The sequence below is a fragment of the Pantherophis guttatus genome, chromosome 1, assembly GCF_059756535.1.
Source record: "Pantherophis guttatus breed Tessera chromosome 1, ASM5975653v1, whole genome shotgun sequence".
NCBI lineage: Eukaryota > Metazoa > Chordata > Lepidosauria > Squamata > Colubridae > Pantherophis > Pantherophis guttatus.
Window position 1 is genome coordinate 6,611,632 of NC_142063.1, and position 17,962 is coordinate 6,629,593.

The 17,962-nt window shown below is 36.6% G+C and overlaps 1 protein-coding gene across 1 annotated transcript in view; it reads right to left on the bottom strand.

The window, feature by feature from the left end:
- LOC132710553 (vomeronasal type-2 receptor 26-like) overlaps window positions 1–17,962 on the bottom strand; it is a 72,141-nt gene that overhangs the window by 17,643 nt on the left and 36,536 nt on the right. The gene's annotated exons all lie outside the window — the stretch shown is intronic.

Below are 17,962 nucleotides of genomic sequence, written 5' to 3' on the forward strand. Positions count from 1 at the left end.
ATTTGTGAGGGATGATGGTGTGAGTGTGCGTTCAGGTAACGATTTGTATGTGTCTTCTTTTGGTAAACACTGTGTCCTAGGGTGCCATCAGTTTTAACATGATGCGGGAAAACATATATATATATATATATATATGTAGATCTTTGGTTATTCGGGTCTTCTCCCACGTAAAATTGGAAGTGTCTTGGCAACGTTTCGACGAAGTCTCATTCGTCATCTTCAGGCTGGTGTTCTCGGCTTCGTGCTTCCAGGAGCAATGTGAGATCGCAGCTGTCTCTTCCTTTTAACTGCTAGTGGGGGTGTGAGCTGATTGGGTGGGAACTTGGCTGTGTTCTGATTGGGTGGAGGTGTGTTCTGATATATATATATATATATATATATATATATATATATATATATATATATATATATATATATATATATATATATATATATATATGTAGGTCTTTGGTTATTCGGGTCTTCTCCCACGTAAAATTGGAAGTGTCTTGGCGACGTTTCGACGAAGTCTCATTCGTCATCTTCAGGCTGGTGTTCAGGCTGGTGTATATATATGCACATTATAATATTCATTGTTCTTATCTACACATTTATATTTGTTTATATTTACATCTCTTTAATTAATGTTGTTCAATTACTTTAAGTTTCATCAATATTAAGTTAAACATTTCTTGTTCTGATTTCTATTTTTGAGCCAACTGTACGTTTTATTCCATATTTCATAATATTCCGAATCCTCTCTCTCTTTCAACTCCATAGTCATTTTATCCATCTCTGTGCATTCTAGAATTTTCCTAATTACTGTTTTGTCTGAGGATACGTTTTTCTTCCTCCAATTTTTTTGTGAATGTGATTCTTGCTGCAGTAAGTTTGTGCCATATAATGTATTGAAGGTTTTTGTCTATTTCAGATCCTATATTCCTAATAAAAACAATTCAGATTTCAAATCTATTTTTTGCTTTGTAATTTCTTCCAACCTGTTTTGAATTTTACACCAATACTTCCTTGTGATAGGGCACGTCCACCACACGTGGTGGAATGTTCTGGATTTATGGTTGCATCTCCAACAATTAGGTGGTAAATTGGGATACATCTTGGCCAGTCTTACTGGTGGCAAGTGCCACCTATAAAACATTTTATAGAGGTTTTCTTTGGAGGCAAATACTGTTGTGAGTTTGTACTTCCTTTCCCATAGTTTGACCCACTATTCTAATTCTATGCTGTGACTGAAATTCTTTCTCCAACTAATCATCATTTCTTTTACAACTTCCTCCTCCATTTTATATCTTAGTAGAAATTTATATAATTTTGCAATCATTTTTCCTTTTGTTCCTAATAAAATTTTATCCAACTCATACAGACATTTCATTACCAGTGACACCGTCAGTGCTAAAATGAGGGGTTCATTCTCATTTTATATTCTACTGCATTTCCCCCAACGTTTCTGGCTTTGCAGATTGGCAGGGTGCATGCACACACGCAGCTCCATTGTAGAGAATGCAGGCTCCTGCAAGAGGCAATCTATGCTATGATTGTCCCAAAGCTTTTTTTTTTTTTCAAAAGGCAGCTGAACTTTCTGGTTTTTCTTTGAAGACATTTCACTTCTCATCCAAGAAGCTTCTTCAGCTCTGACTGGTGGGGAATGGAAGGATTAATACTCCTTACAGACAGTTGGTCATTTGCATTATTTTAGTGAGTTGTTAAACCCACCTGGAGGTTTATTTGTGTTCTCATGATCACCTGAATAATGCAAATGTGTCTGTAGCTTTCTTGGCTGCAGCCAATTGGTTCAACCTCCAAGTGGCCTCAAGAACTCTATAAAAGAATGCAAATGACCAGCTGTCTGCAAGGAGAATAAATTCTCCCCTTCACTACCATTAGAAATTCTTGGTTCTTATTATATTTTCTCTACAGTTGAGATCCGGCCTCAATAGAATAATGTAGCATTTGGGAAAAAAGATACAAGCCAAAAGAGCAGCTCCTGAGGCCAAAATGGAGAAGATCTCCACGGCCACCATGGACTTCCCTTTGGTGCTCAGGTAGGTAGGGAGGAAAGTAATCCAAACACAGCAAAAGACCAGCATGCTAAAAGTAATGAACTTGGCTTCATTAAAACTGTCAGGCAATTTCCTCACCAGAAATGCCACTGTGAAACTGACAAGGGCCAAAAACCCTAGGTAGGCGAGTATAATGTAAAACATTAAAACTGAGCCTTGCTTACATTCCAAGATTGACTCTCCAAATAAGGAGTGGAAATCCATGTTGAGAAACGGAGGAGAGATTCCCAACCATGTGGCACAAAGAACTGCTTGGACTAGAGGACAGCCTAAGACAATGGAGTAGGTCAGTGGTTTTCCTAAGAGTTTCCTTGTCTTGTTCCCTGGTTTGGTGGCCATGAAGGCAAGAACCACCATGACAGTTTTTGCCAACACAGTGGAAACTGCCAGGGCAAAGAGAATGGCAAAGGTAGATTGTTGGAAGAGACAGGTGATCTTCCCAGGTCTACCAATGAAGAGGAAGGAGCAGAGGAAGCAGAACAAGAGGGAGACCAGGAGGATGTAGGAGAGATCTCGGTTGTTGGCTTTGACAATTGGTGTGTCATGATGTTTATAAAAAATTCCCAGAACTGCAGATGTGGTCACAGAGAAAAAAGAGCAAGAGAAACTAAAGTGTATCCCAGGGTGTCTTGATAGGCAAGGAAATGGATCTTCTTGGCAATGCATTGGTCCTTGTCCTTGTTGGGATATTGGTCTTCTGGGCAGGGATCACAGTGAGCAGCATCTGAAATCAAGAACCTTTGTCTAAGGATTTCAGGGGCATCTCCCATGAGCATTATCCTTCCCACAGTCTTTCCCAGGATATGACTTTCCTCTTTCTCTTCTGACCAACCCATAAAAGGGGTGATGAAAGGACCCCCTTTACAATTTATGGGGCTAATCATCCTTTGCTCATAGTGATCCTTGGGATAGGTAGAGCTAGAGACAAGGATTTGTTCAGCTCCAGCTTTGTGGTCAATTTGCTGGGGGGAAAGTCCCTCTCTGGCCATTGAGAATTTCCACAATTTCTGTGGCTTTTAATCTGACACTACCAATTGTGTCTCCCCCCCCCAAAAAAAATTTCTACTGGAACCCCCAGAACATTGATGGATCTGTTAGGGAGGAATGCTGCTGTTTTGTGTATATTATCTCTTGACTATCACAGACTTGAACTCTCTGCTTTGTACTTCAAATCTGCTCAGAGGTTTCTTGCTGGGATAGATTACCCAACCTAGGTAAACATAGAGATTGAGCAGGGGAGGGGGGGGCAGAGCTGACGTCGCAATGGTATGATGGGCGATCTTGGAGCTCCAAAATCACCGTTGATATCTTCATCTCTGGACGGTCCTATTTGGACCTCACTGTCCTGTAGAGATGGTGATAGTGGAGGGCACAATCCTGCTGATCCCAGGGACATTGCAAAGTCCCTGATTGATCCAGGAGAAGTCCTTTTTTCTGGGAACGAAGAGGCAGCCATTGAAGCTGCTGAAGTTGGGACAGCTCGGAAGAGATCGGGAGAAAGTTTGTCGGTTTGGTGAGAGAACTTTTTAATAGACTATTTGAGAGAACACCCTGAGATTAAATGAAAGAAAATTAAATTGAAGACAGAAGGAATTAAGCAGCAGAATTAAGCCAGAGTCAAAGGTAGTTTTTCCTAATTTCAAATTACTTTTGTTGGTGGAAGTTTACATGTTTAATTTGGACTGGACTGGATTGGACTGGAGATTTCCTATTTATTTACTAAATTATTAAATTTTTGGTCTCTATTTAAAACAATTTATGCAGTTTTTGCTTGTTGTTTATCTTTTTCTTTTCTTTTATATGTCTATTTTTATTGTAACATGTATTGAATATAACAAGTGAGAGTGGAGAAAATAAGTAACACTGCCATCTAGTGGATTGGAAATATTGTTTCCTTTTTTTTTCTTGGTCTAAGAAGTAACAACTGTGCTACATTTCATGGACTCTGAACCTATTCAAAGGTAAGATAGTGAGAAGAACATCAAAACTGCTTGCAAGATTGTTTATTCAGGTGTTCTTCTGGGAAGCTATCAGAGGGAGGAGTCTGAGAGTGAGAGAAGAAAGCTACAGTGACTCTGGGAAGAGAGCTGTAAATGTTATTTGAGATCTAACAAAAGAATTTTTTGGGCTTTATACAGTTGTAACTCAGACAGAAAGTTTCTTCCCCCCCCCCTATTTTTTTTGCTGTTGCTTCTCCACTATTCCCTCTGTTCAATTATTTTTAGTTGGACTGTGACCCATGGGAGAGCTTTTTTATAAATACATATAATTTTTAGTGCTTTTTTTGTTGCTGCTCTCTTTTATTTGGGGTTTTCCTCCCCCCTTTTTTTTTCATTTGGGGATCATTAAGGTGGTCAATATCCCTTTATTTAATTGGATTAAGGCATACAAGAGCCTGAAGATTTTTTCTTTTCTCTTTTCTTCTTTTTCCTTTTTTATTGTTGTTCTTTTTTTCTTTCTTTTTTTTTCCTTTTTGGCTTTCCTTTTCCCATGGATATTTGGAGTAATATTTTTCCTACGCAAAAGTGGATTAAGGTATAGAAGAACCTGAAGAAGTTTTATTTGTTTGAATTGTTGGTGACTACTCCACAGAAATGAGTAGAAAAGCAGCAGCCATTGGTGCTTCTACATCGGCTCCTTCTTCTTCACCATCAGGAGGACAAAGATCAATACAGACAATGTTACAGCAGGATAAGGAAAAGGAACGAGAGAAGGAAAAGGAAGTGATATTGCAGATGATTTGGCAAGGAATTCAAAATATACAAACAAGAGTAGAGAATATTGAACAAAGAACAGAGAAAACGGATGAGAAGGTGAACATACATCAAATGATGAAGAAATATGAAGATAGACTTCAAAAAATTTAGGAAAATGAGGAACAAAGAGATAAAAAAATAGGGACATTGACAGCAGATTGGACGAGGTGGAACGAGACAAGAGTGGACTGTTGGGATGGGAGATGGATAGATCAGAATTCTACCTCATATTTCAAAACATAGAAGAAGAAAAGGGAGAAAATTTGACAGAAAAAATGATAGAAATTCTAGCAGAAGCATTAGAAATTACTAAAGAAAAGATAATGGATGGCATAGATGAGATATTTCGAGTCTATACAAGATATGCAATGAGAAATAAGCTACCAAGAGAAGTTCATATAAGATTTACTAAGAAATCAATTAAAACTCAAATATTGCAGATTACAAAAGAGAAAAGATTGAAATACAAGGACAAGGAAATTGTGGTTCTGAAGCAAATACCAAGAAGAGTGAGGGAGATGAGAAAAGAATATCAATTTCTGATGAAAATATTGCTTCAGAAAGGTGTGAACTATAGATGGCTGATACCGGCTGATACCTGATAGATTCAATTGATAAAGCCAAAGCATTTTATGCTGAATACCTTAGAGAGAAAGAAGTGGAGACAAGAAGGGAAGAGTCACTGATTGAACTTCAAGAGGAATGCTTAGCAACGGTTGAAAAGGAAGAAGGCGCAGTAGGGGCATCGTAGCATATAAAGAACGTGAACCGAGATCTACTATAGCAAAAATCCTTCACATAAAATATGAATATGGAAGAGAAAAAAATTATTACAATGAACATAAATGGACTTAATTTAGCTATCAAAAGAAGAAAGGTATTTCACAAATTAGAGAAATTAAAGTTGGATATAATTTGTTTACAAGAAGTGCATATTAAAAAACAATATGAACAAATGTTGGTACAGCCAAAATTAGGGAAATTATTTACTTCATTGCCACAATGTAAGAAAAGAGAAGTTGTTTTATACATTAGAAATACAATACCAGCAGAAAAAATCTATACAGATGATGAGGGAAGAATTTTAATGGTGGAAATAATAGATAACAACAGGAAAATACTATTAATAGCAATATATGCTCCAAATGACAATCAAGATAGTTTTTATAGAAAATTATATATGAAAATAATTGAATTGGACTATGATAATATTTGTATGATGGGAGACTTCAACGGTATAGTAGATGAGAAAATGGACTATAATACACAGAAGGCAATAAAGCAAAGTAGAAAAATTCTGCTGAAATACTTTTTTAAGATGATAGAGGAAACAAATTTAAAAGATGCATGGAGAGAAAGAAATGCAAAAAATAGACAATATAGTTTTTATTCTGATAGACATTCATCTTGGTCTAGAATAGATATGATATGGATCACAATGGAATCGACTTCTAATATAGAAGAAATTGATATAGAAGCAAATACCTGGGCAGACCATAATCCAATGACAGTGAGATGGAAAGGACAAAGGAGAAGGTCTAGATGGACTCTAAATAATACAGTACTAAAAGAAAAGGATTTTGTACAGAAAATGGAGAAAGAATTGACTTTCTTTTTTAAAGAAAATAGTAAAGAGGACACATCAATGCAAAATCTTTAGGACACAATGAAAGCTTATGCCAGAGTTCTGATAATTGACTATACAAGGAAAAGAAATATTAAGAAAAGGCAAATTTATAAAACATTAGAAGATGACTATAAGAAATTCGAAAAAGAACTACAGCAATTGCCACAAAAAAGGGACATTAAAATAAAAATGGACACAATTAAACATAACATGGGATTAATAGAAAAAGAAGACTTAGCACGAAAAATTAGAAGTACCAAACAGAATTATTTTGAAGATGCTAATAAACCAGGTAGCTAGTTAGCATATAAACTGAAAAAAGAGAGAGAATAAAGGAAAATAACACAGCTAGTGGATGACCAAGGACAAATTAGATTTGGGAATAAAGAGAAGAAAAATATCATACAAGATTATTATAAAAAAACTATTTGAACAAGAGAATATAGAGGAGGAAAGTGTTAAACAATATCTGCAAAAGGTGAATTTACCCCAGATTTCTAAAGACACTCAAATGATACTAGAAGGAAACATAATGATGATGGAATTAACTGAAGCACTTAAAAAACAAAAGAATGGGAAGGCACCAGGCCTGGATGGACTGCCAGCGGAATACTATAAGTCTTATAGTACAGGAATTGTTGAATCTTCCATTGCTAGAAGTTATGAATGAAGTAATGTCAAAGATGGAGATACCCAAGTCATGATCAGAAGCATATATCACACTTGTCCTAAAGGAGGATACGGATCCACCAATAATAAAGAATTATAGGCCTGCTAAATTCAGACTATAAAATCTTCACTCCAATACTGGCAGAAAGACTCAAAAGATATTTAAATAATTGTATACACTCTGATCAAAATGGGTTTCTGCCAAAAAGACAGATTAGAGACAATTTGAGGATAATTCTGGACACTTTGGAATACTATGAGGTACATCCAGAGAAGCAAATGGCTTTGATATTTCTAGATGCACAGAAAGCCTTTAACAATGTGAATTGATGATTTATGTTATTACAGCTGAAACAAATGGGCTTTGGGAGAAAATTTATTCAAGCCATAGAAGCCATATACCATAAACAAACAGCAAAAGTAATGATAAATGGAGAATTGACAGAGTCGATTGAAATACAAAAAAGAACGAGACAAGGTCGTCCACTGTCACCTCTGTTGTTCATGTTAACACTAGAAGTACTAAACAGAAATATTAGAGATGAAAAAGACATAAAAGAAATAAAAATTCAAAAGGAAGAATACAAACTGCAAGCATTTGCAATGACCTGGTGTTTATTCTTGAAGATCCATTTGAATCAATAAGTATATTGATAGACAAGATAGGAGAATTTGCAAAGGTAGCAGGTTTGAAAATAAATAAAGATAAAGCGAAGATTTTGACCAAAAATATGTTAAAAAAACAAAAAGAAGAATTGGCGGAAGTATCGAAGATGCAGGTCACAAACAAGGTTAACTATTTGGGGATATATCTGACAGCAAGATGTAGTACACTCAAGGAGAATAACTATAATAAACTCAAACAACAGACAATGACAGATTTGGCTAAATGGGAGAATATACAATTATCATTGATAGGGAAGATATCAACTATTAAGATGAATATATTGCCTAGAATTCTATATTTGTTCCAGACAATTCCAATTAGGTTGAGAAGAGATTATTTTGAAGATTTGAACAAAATAGTGTTAAAATATATTTGGCAGGGTAAAAAGGCAAGGATAAAATTAAAATTGTTGCAAGATGCTAGAATAAGAGGAGGTTTTGGTTTGCCTAACTGGGAACTTTATTATCAAGCAACAAATTTTATGTGGATTAAAGAATGAATAATGTTAAGAAATACTAGATTGTTGACTTTAGAAGGACATGGCTTGTTGTTGGGCTGGCAAGCTTTTTTATGGTACAAGGGCACAAAAACCCAGGGGTACTTTAGAAGACATTATATACGAGAGTCTTTGCTATTAAACTGGGAGAAGATTAAAATACAACATTATTAAAAAATTCCAGTCTGGTTATCTACTATTGAAGCATTCTCATATTCAATAACATTTAGAAAGGAACAAATGGTTAGATATAGTGAATTATTGAATGAAAAGGGTGAGCTTAAATCGAAGCAAGAATTAGAAGAACAAGATATAAAGATGAATTGATTTTCTTATATGCAAATAAATTCTAGATATGATAGAGACTGTAAGACAGAAGGTTTTTATAATAACTTGAATAATTTAGATAAAATTCTAACAGATACAAATGACAATGTAATTAAAAAATTGAATGGATATTTACTAGAGGTTAAACTGGAAGAAGAACAAGTTAAAGAAACAAGGATTCCTTGGGGGAAAAATTTTGGACATGGAATTGACTTGGAGAAATGGCAAAAATTGAGGTCACAAAATTATAAAATGACAATGTCAACTGCATATAAAGAAAATTTGTATAAGATGTTTTACAGGTGGCATCTACCCCCAATGAGAATAGCCAGAATATTCAAGAATAAATCTGAAAAGTGTTGGAAATGTTATCAGATACCGAGATTGAGCGGTCATTGGTGCTCTCTGAGCTTGGTTGTTTTCTTGCAAATGTTTGATTACCCAAACTAGATAACATTATCAGTATTAGAAGGAAGTGGGGGGAGGAGTGGGGGAGGAGGAGGACTGTGTAGTCCTTAGTACTCTCTGACCTTTATGTTTTATTGCAGATATCAACTAGTTTGGATAATGGAATCTCTGCAAGAAAATAACCAAGCTCAGAGAGCACAAGAGACCCCTCATTTCAACTCTGAGCTACAAATATCCTTATTTATTGATAGATATAGATTCTCTGATAGGTCGATTCCCTTGAAGATTGATAGTGCTGACAGAAGAAGCCCACCCTAAAATAGTTAAAATTAGAACTTGAACCACACAGCTCACCCCTTCAGGAAACGTTTGGAAGTTGTTTTTCCCAACTGGATGTTACAGTAGGAGTGAAAATGCAAGTTGGGGGTTCATAAATTCTACCCTGAAACTATCCTGCCTAAAATCAGGAAAGGTGGTCTCTGGGACCAGGACAGTTTAGATCCATGAAATATGAATGCATCTCAATCTTACCAAAAATGACAACAATAACAAGGACATATTTTGATCTACTGAATGGCTTCCTTGATCATGGAAGGTCCACATCTGAAGTCTGCTCTACCTGTCTGATTAGAAATGGTCCCTTCTGGACAAGCATCACAATGGTAGCAGCAAACTGGCTCTCCCTCTGGAACTCTTCTCCTCTCTCCTGCATGGCACCTCTTCATGCCACACCTGGCAAAGGGCTTCTTCTGAAAGACGAAAGAGAAATACTTGAGATGACCTAAGCAATGAACATGCTTCATTTATTAGTTTCCAAATTGAGGGGTCCTTGGTGCTCTCTGAGCTTGCTTGTTTTCTTGCAGATGTTTCATGATCCAAATTAGGTAACAATATCAGTGCTAGATGTTACCTGAGCTATAAACATTCTCCTTTATTGGTTTCCAAATTCCTATTTCCATTCCATATTCATATGTCTGTTCTTCAAATGAAATGGTTCAACTCTGTCTACCAGAAACCAGGAGCAGCTCCTGGTAATTAAGGCCAGTGGCACTCCTGACCCACCAATAGATGCTGGAGATTGGAAGTGGGACCTACAAAAGGAATATTGTGACATTGAGCTACAGCACTTTTGAAACAAAGAGTCATGAGGATCCAACTGAATGGGAATGGTCTTGGGAACTCATTGTTGCACCTTGAATCTAGAATAACAAAGTTGGAAGTGACCTTGGAGGTCTTCTAATCTAACCTCCTGTTAAGGCAGGAAACCCTATACCATTTCAGACAAATGGCTGTCCAATCTCTTCTGAGAAACTTCCAGTTTTGGAGCATTCACAACTTCTGGAGGCAAGTTGTTCCACTGATTAACTGTTCTCACTGTCAGAAAATTTCTCCTTATTACTAGGTTGCTTCTCTCCTTGATTAGTTTCCATCCATTGCTTCTTGTTCTACCCTCAGGTGCTTTGGAGGTGCTTTCTTCTTTGTGGAAGCCCCTGAGATATTGGAACACTGCTATCATGTCTCTCCTAGTCCTTCTGTTCATCAAACTAGACATGCCCAGTTCCTGCAACCGTTCTTCATATGTTTTAGCCTCCAGTCCCCTAATCATTTTTGTTGCTCTTCTCTGCACTCTTTCTAGAGTCTCAACATCTTTTTAAAATCGTGGCAACCAAAGCTGAATGCAATATTCCAAGTGTGGCCTTACCAAGGCATTATAAAGTGGTATTAATTTCCACCCATTGCTTCTTATCCTGGCTTCATGTGTTTTGGAGAATAGCTTGACACTCTCTTCTTTGTGGCAACCCATCTTCTAACCATATCGTAGGTTACAGGCAGACATTGTTGCAATATTTTTAGGATCAGACTCAATAATAATAATGAGAGTTAGAGGTTTAAATATATTTCTCTTTAATTATAGTAGGCATTCTATATTCACTGAATATTCACAGATAGAAGCAAAGAAAATGGTGAAGGTGGCTCCTTATATATACAAAGGGTGGAGCCAAGAGTGGGAGTGGTGAATTATGAATACATTAAGAAACAAAGAATAAGTTAACCCCTGATATCCCATATATACATTATTTACACATTAGGGAATAAGGCATTTACATCTGACAAATCCCCCTCTAAATGCCGGTTCGCTATACAACACCAATTACATTCAGATTCAGGACAATATAAGACATACAATTTGGAAGTTAAGTATTTGTGCTGTTTAGAAGGTAAAGGCTTCGTCAATATGTCAGCTAATTGTTCAGAGGTATCACAATGCACTGCTTTGATAAATCCATCTTGAGACAATTGTCTCACATGCTTAAATTTTATATCTATATGCCTGGATCTTTGTCCAATGGCATCGGATCTAGATATTTCAATGGCCGCTTTATTGTCTTCATGCATAACAAAAGGCAAAGCAGGTTTTTTCCAAACATCTGAAATTAAATCATTAAACCATACAAGGTTATTTGCAGCTTTGGATAAACAAACATATTCCGCTTCTGTGGTTGAAGTGGCTACCAGTTCTTGTTTACCAGTGTACCAGTAAACTGGACAGTCATTTAACAGAAAAATATAACCAGAAGTACTTTTTCTGCATGATGTATCTCCAGCCCAATCCGCATCTGCGTAACATGTAAGTCTTGGTTCTTTATTATCACTAGGTTCTAATACTAGACAAAAGTCTAATGTACTTTTCAGATATCTTAAAATTCTTTTGACAGCTTCCCAGTGATACATTGTTGGTTTACTAACGTGCCTTGATAATAAATTGAGTGGTAATGCAATATCTGGCCTGGTCCAATTAGATATATAAAGAAGTGAACCTATGACTGATCTATAAAATGTATTATCCCTGAATTCAGGGGAAGATTCATCAGTATTTCTAAGGAAATCAGTTTGCATAGGAGTGTCACAGGGTTTGGCATTGTTTAAATTGCATTTGTTTAGAAGTTCAATAATCTTATCTTTCTGAGTAAGTTTGAATCCCCTTCTAGTTTTGTTAATTTGTACACCAAGGTATTTGTTTACTTTACCTAGAGATTTCAACGAGAAATGTTCATTTAACTTGTTTACAAAGATTTCTCTTCTCTCTTTGTGTTTTCCTATATATAAAATATCATCTACATAAATCAATACAAATTCAATGTGATCATCACTCTTTTTGACAAAGAAACAGTTATCAGCAGTGGTAGCGTTGAAATCCATGGTCTTAAGTACTTTTACCAAGCAATCGTACCATCTTTTGCCAGATTGCTTTAATCCGTATAAACTCTTGTTCAATAGCCAAATTTCATTTTTATTAGTGTATTGACTGTGAGGTGCTCTTACATATATTTCCTTATCTAGTTTTGCGTGTAGGTACGCAGTCTGTATGTCATATTGAAATACATCAAGATTGAGTGCGGATGCTACTACTAGAGCTGTTTTAACACTCTCTGTTCTTACTGTGGGGGAGTATGTGTCAGTATAGTCCTCCGGATATTTTTGTGCATAACCTTGTGCAACCAATCTAGCTTTGTATAAGGTATTGCCTCCTTCTAGGTTCTTAATTTTATAAATCCACCTGGTACCAATAATTGTTTTATCTTTGGGTGCAATCGCAGGTGTGAATACATTTAATCCTTGCAAACTTTCCATCTCCTTTTTCATAGCTAGTTCCCATTTTTCCTTTTCTTCACGAGGTAGTTTTAATACTTCCTCATATGTATTAGGTGTTATTTGTTCACCATCCATATGCATTATGTAATCTCTGTATTTATTTGGTATTTGATTTCTGTTGTTCCTAATAGCTCTTTCTGGTTTGCTATGGTAGTCATGCAAATATCTTGCTTCCTTTTTTGTTAATGTGTCTGTCTTTATTTTGTGTTGACTATTTGTCCATGTTTTGGTTTTGTTTTTATTTTTGTTAACATTTTGATTTTCTATCGTCCCTTCCTCACGAGATTTGGTATCTTTGCATTTATTCGGAAATATTTCATTAAGATGTAATTTAGACCAGTTGGCCTGTTCATGGAACACAGCTGTTCTGGAAACTATAAATTTATTATTATTATCAATGAATCTGTACCCTTTGGTGCCAGTTTCATATCCCATAAATCTTAGTCTTCTGGATACGTTTTCTCCCTTTCTTCTCAACTGTTTGGGTATGTGTACGTCTGCAGTGACCCCAAATATGTGCATGTGTGCTAATTTTGGTTTCCTATTATACATCACCTCATATGGTGTCTTATTCACAATACTGGACCAGGTTCTATTTTGAGTGTAATTTGAATAATGTAGGGCTTCTGACCAAAATTGTTTGCCTAAACCAGCATCCTCTAATGTGCATCTAATCATGGTTTGTAATGTGGAATTCTTTCTCTCTACAATCCCGTTCTGGAACGCAGAAAATGGACTAGACGTGTAATGTAGCATTCCTCTATCCTTTAACCATTGGGAGAATTCTTTAGACATGAATTCACATCCCCTATCTGTCATAATTTGTTTTATTCTGATATTATGTTGTGTTTCTATGCGTTTGTAAAATTCCTTAAATTTTTGAAAGGTTTCATCCTTGTGTTTTAATGTGTAAACAAAACCATAGCGACTGTAATCGTCTACTATTGTTAGGAAGTAACGTTTTCTATAAGTGATTGATGGAGTTAATGGACCAACTAAGTCCATGTGTACTAAGTCAAAAATTTTGTTAGTTGATCTGGTGGATTTTTTTGGCCTGGGACTAGTTTTTAATTTAGTAGATTTACATACTGAGCATTCCAAATAATTTTCACAATTTTTTATTTTGACACCTTCTGCGTGTTCAGTCATTTTTTGTACTACAGGAAAACTTGCATGTCCTAACTTCCTATGTAAGATATGAGCACACTCGTCATGAATTGGTTTACCTATTTTTGGTTTCTTCTCATTGTGTGTATCTGTGTGATCATGAGATATTTTACATTCATCATTGTCACTGTTACTAATATTTTCATCATCTGCCTCAATACAATCTTCCATATTTGAATCAATGTTATGTAACCATCTTTCTTTTGTTATCAGATAGGGTAGGCCTCCTTTAATCATCACAGTGCCTACATTTGTTTTATTCTTCTCTAAAGTTGCTTTTCCCTTTGAGAAAACTATATTGATGTCAGAATCTCTGCTTAGTTTTATGGCACTTAGTATGTTATGAGGTATTTCTGGTATTAACAATACCCCCTCTATTTTTCCTAGACCAGGCAAGGTCACATTCCCTCTGCCTAATACTTGAACTTTTTCTTGATTAGCTACCTTTATTACAAACTTATCTTCTGTAAATGAAGACAATATATTTTTGTTATTAGTGGTGTGATTAGTTGCTCCAGAATCAATAAGCCAATTATTGTTCTCATTTGGTTGCGTTTTAGTGCTGTCTTGTTTATTTAGTCCATTCAGTGAACCAGATTTTCTCTCTTTTGAATTTTCTCTGCCCCCTCTACTTTCTCTGTAATTTGTTGGGCTTCTATATTTATGTCTATCTGTGGAAGACTGTCTATAATTGTATTTATTCCTATATTCTGACCTATGTCTTTCCTTTGAAATTTTGGGACAATCTCTTCTATTGTGTTCTCTGGACCCACAATTGTGGCATTTAAAAGTTTCATTATATTTTTCTTGGAAAGCTACCTTCCTAAAAGATTTGTGTTCTGTGTGATTGCTATAACGATTTTTTCTTGAATTGTCTTCTGCTATCAATTTGTTAGACAGACTTTCTATTGACAAATATCCTAGATTGATGGTGTCTAAGTGTGACATAAAACTATCCCATGATGAATCAAGTGAGTTGATAATAACACTTTTCATTGTTTGATCTGAAATCACTTCCCCCCTCAAATGCAGCTCAGCTCTTATTTTGTTTAAAGATATTAAATGCTCACTTATGGAAACCCCTGGTTTTACTCTGGAAGAAAAGAAGTCCTTAGACATTCTTGTGGTGGTAGCTACACTATCGCTGTGAAACAAATTAAACATGCATTGAATTATTTCTGAAACAGTTAGATTTGGTTTGATGCTATGATACATTGCAGGAGACACGCTAGATATTATTAAGAAAAATGCCTTATGATGTAAACAATCTATTTTTAAAGTCCAAGGTCTTCTTGGGGGACTAGTGATAAAAAATAGTAAATTTTCTTTCATAAAGACAACCTGGAGCTGTTGGTACCATTCTTGTAAATTAATGCCATCAACCCTAAGTTTTGGGAAGTCACTGGGTAAGTTACCCACATTATTTTGTCCATTACTTACAACCTGAGGTAGTCCGTGGTCTCGTAAGTGTAGGAAATTGCAAAACGGCATGGGAATGCTCGCAACGAGTCTGCGCGGTTCTCTGGCCAGTTCAAGTCTTTCCGGACCGTCTACGTAGTTTCGCACATGCGCGTTGTTCATTTCTTCTTTGACGTCGTCGTGGAAGGTTCTCTCCATTGTAGCTCGCTCGCTCCGCTCCTCTTCAGACGAGTCGGTCTCTGGCTCGGTCTTAGGAGTTCTGATGGCGGCGACTGTTCTTCTCTTTCTTTTGGGTGCGTTGGCACTTGCTTCGGTCTGCGGTGTAGGGCGGAATCGACATGGCTCTCTGGGCTCGGGCGTCGTCGTTCTCGAAGTCAGGATGGGAGCGTGCAGGTCTTGAAGTATCGACTTGTTCGCTTGCTTCTTCGTTGGCGCTTTGGAAATTTTTAATTTTGGCCCAAATGCAGCAAAAAGCGTCTTCATTGCTGACTTTACTTGGGATTTCGTTAAGTCGTTTTCATTTTCTGATTCTGGCTCTTCCGAAGAGTTTGAATCCTCCTTTTCACTTTCGTTGTCTGATAACGTTTTTCGCGCCAGAAATTTTGAACTGAGCATTTTGATTGGCTCTGCTTCGCTCACTTTGGAGGCTTGTTGAAACCAAGATGGCTGCCATTCAAAATTTCGCGCGGGATCACATCTTTTCTTTTTCATAACGACTTTCTCTGTAGTCATATCACTCACAGTTTTTTGGTCTTTGGGTTTCTCTTTAGCGATGTTTTTCTCTCTCGCTGCTCCGCTGTTCTTCAGCATTTCTTGGAGGTTCGCGATGAGGCTTTCATCATTCTTCTGGCTTTTTAATAGCTTCAGTATCTCTGACCTGAGTTCGTTATTTTCTATTTCGATTTCCTCCTGGCCATCATTTTCATTTATTAATTCTTCTTCTTCAGTGGTGTATTCTTCGGATTCTCTCGAAATCGCGTTTGTGGATTCGTTGATTATTTCTTGTTCAGTTTCTATTTCTTTGCTGTAGGCCCTGGTGTTGGGCCTATCTTTCTTAGACATTTTTAGGTATTTATTGAGTCAATTAACCATCCTCTGCTACCAGTTTGTTGCAATATTTTTAGGATCAGACTCAATAATAATAATGAGAGTTAGAGGTTTAAATATATTTCTCTTTAATTATAGTAGGCATTCTATATTCACTGAATATTCACAGATAGAAGCAAAGAAAATGGTGAAGGTGGCTCCTTATATATACAAAGGGTGGAGCCAAGAGTGGGAGTGGTGAATTATGAATACATTAAGAAACAAAGAATAAGTTAACCCCTGATATCCCATATATACATTATTTACACATTAGGGAATAAGGCATTTACATCTGACAGACATTCTTCCAAATTTCAACCATTTGTGGCTTGACACAAATCAGAACTCAAGTGTGTTAAATGCAAAGCAGGTTATTTACCAAATCCCTGCCTTATTTTCCGACTCAACTGACCGTTTTTCAAGTTAATTTAGTTTACTTTATTGCCATTGAACCTCGTACAATGAACTTAAATGCCCTCTTCAGTGTACATCATACATAAGGAAACTATAGAAATAAAACAAAAACACACTTCCTTCACATTCTATACAATTGAACTGAAAATCCCTGATATTGCATTAATATTGCACTATGCAGTAGAATTCAACATTCAGTAGTTACTGCTCTGGGATAGAAGCTTTTTTCAGTTTATTTGTCCTTGTTTTTATTATCCTGTACTGTCTGCCAGATGGTAATAGTTCAAAAAAAAAGGTGCCCAGAATGAGATGGATCTTTAAGAATATTTTGAACTTTCTTAAGGCAGTGGGAGCTATAAAGCTCTTCCAAAGAGGGGGCAGGGCAACCAATGATCCTTTGGGCAATGATGTTAACCCTCTGGAGCACTGTCCTATCTGCCACTGTGCAATTGGCAAACCATACACAGGTGCAGTAAGTTAAAATACTCTTTATGGTGCAGCGGTAGAAGGTCACCAGCAGTTTTTCATTCAGTTCTTGTTTCCTGAGAAGTCTCAGGTAGTATAATCTCTTTCTGGGCCCTTTTGACCAGTGCTGTGTCAGGGCATTTATTAATCCCATGTTTGGCTCTGGGACTAATTACCCTGGTTTAATTAGAGGAGATGAATCGTGGCTCCTCCTTGTTTGCAATATTCCGAAAAAGAAACGCGAAGAAAGGTTTCTAATAAAACTCATTTATTTGTTATAAAGAAAATAAAACACCTCACTAACTAAGAAAGTTAATTGCTACATTTTTGAAAGTAATTCTTGCCGGCTATCTCAGCTGGACCTTGCTGGAAAGAGAACAAAGGAAAAAGTGTGTGAAGCAATGTAAAAGAATGTGGGTGGATACGGAAACACGTAGCTTACTGATAAGAAGTTGGCAAGCTACGGAGAGTCTGACAGTCCAGAAATGATGAATTCAGCTGGCAAATAAAATAACGCAGTGACATGCTGCAATGTGAGCTCCCCAGGTCAGGTTCTCTTTTATGCAACACCCAGAAACTTCAAACTGGCCACTTGCTCTACTTGGACACCAAGGGCTGGGTCTCTGATCTATTCCTTCTATAGTCCACTACAAGCTCCTTGGTCTGATTGGTATTAATGACCAGGTTATTGTAGTGATGGGATTCAGCTAGTTCGCACCACTTCGGGAGAACTGGTTGTTAACATTCTGA